Genomic DNA, 1,811 nt, shown 5'->3' with positions numbered 1-1,811 from the left:
CGGGAGATATTCAGGTTCGATCCAAGGAAGGGGAGTAGAGGCCCACTTCTTTAGATAAAGAGCTCCTCACTGGCATCTAAGAACTTCCCTTGAGAGGAAGAGATTATAATATAAATACATACATTTGTGTGGTGTACATTATATGGGTATCAATTTTTGATGAACACGTGTGACGCACGTGTTTGCATGACCTGCGTTACATTCACGTAATTGTGACGACCTGAAAATGCCACTTGCATTGCATTCAATGTCGCAAGGTGCAGAAATGTTGAAGCCATTTCTTGTACGTGTTCCCTGAATGTATTGCTGTTCCAGATACTCATTAAGGCAGGGGGGGGAGGGGGAACGTCCAGCCAGCGGGCCGTATAAGGCCCACGAATTCATTTGGTCAGGTCCTGCAAACGCAGCCGCACGCGCGACTCGAAATTCAATAAATCTAGGAGCTTTTTCCATAGCAACATAAATTTATATTAACCCTTCCCCATACTGATTTACACTGTATAATGAAAAAAATACGAAACCTAAAATAGTATAATGTAAGATATTTTCATTTTAGCTATTAATGAAAATATCAGCAATATAAAATTTTATGAAAGATGATATACATAATATACATCAATATACATTATATACATTGTGCCCCTTTCAGGAGGCACAACAATGTGGGAAACTAATTGAGGCATTGAACATTTAATGAAGGATTCACTGATGTGAAAAGTAAACAAATGGAATTGAACATCTTTGCTACACTGTTCAATGAGGAACCAGCTGATGTACCTGATAATTTGCAATACGAAATCATTCTGCTGCCAAGCAATGATGAGCTGAAAGCTAGGTACAATAGCCACCCACTGCCTGAGTTCTATAAATGTTACATAAGCAATGATGAATTTCCCACTTTGAGAAGACATGCACTGAAATATGCATCTGTGTTCGGAACAGCTTATTGCTGCGAGCAGTTCTTTACAAAACTTACCATCGCAGAGTCGACTGCGCTCCAGACTGACGGACGCAAAAATGGAAAAGCAGTCACACTAGGCGTGAGTTAATTATATGTATGACCAAATACAGCAGGCTAAACTTTAAGTTGATAATTTTGTATGGCCAGCGAATGATGCTATAAATATCCAAATGGCCCTTGGCAGAAAAAAGTTCCTCACCTCTGCATGAAAGCAATGTCAGTAGAGTGGTCCAGTAAGATAATATGTTATCTTCAATTAGTGTTATCAGTCAGTGTTGTAGCAAAGTGCAGCATTACATGCTAATGAATAACTTTGAAATTTACGTTGCTCTTTCAGCATTAAAGTATTTGTTCATAACTTCGCCAAGACGACCACATGTGTAAATAGTTCTGGTGCGAAAAGTCTTAACTGAACCTCAGCACGGGTGTTAACTGTGTGAGGAAAATTCTCCAGAAAGAAGATATCAGCCCCTCTCAGTCCCCTTCAGCCCCCTGAGGAACTTGAGGGAAGCAGCCCTCATGGAAGAGGGGCTGATAGCCTCTCTTGCAATACAAGTGACAGTGAAACGAGATTAAGTACTCTCTTTCTCTTAGCAGGAAAATTAAGGAAAACCCTGCACCTACTTTATCTCCTAGTTGAGGTTATCATAAATTGTCGTCTATCAATAGATAACAAGAAATCTATTTTGTATTGAATACTGTGACGATGTTAAGCAAGGAAGGAAATCGCGCTGAAGTCAGAATTTAGGGCCCGCCCTAGTGCGAAGTGCGCAGGAGGAGCTCAGATTACTGCACGAATCAGAAGGGAAAACGTGTCACGCTGACATCGCCCAATAGCGATCAGTGCGTT

The sequence above is a fragment of the Cherax quadricarinatus genome, unplaced genomic scaffold (assembly GCF_038502225.1).
Source record: "Cherax quadricarinatus isolate ZL_2023a unplaced genomic scaffold, ASM3850222v1 Contig1486, whole genome shotgun sequence".
Lineage (NCBI taxonomy): Eukaryota > Metazoa > Arthropoda > Malacostraca > Decapoda > Parastacidae > Cherax > Cherax quadricarinatus.
Note: the sequence above shows the minus strand (reverse complement) of the source record.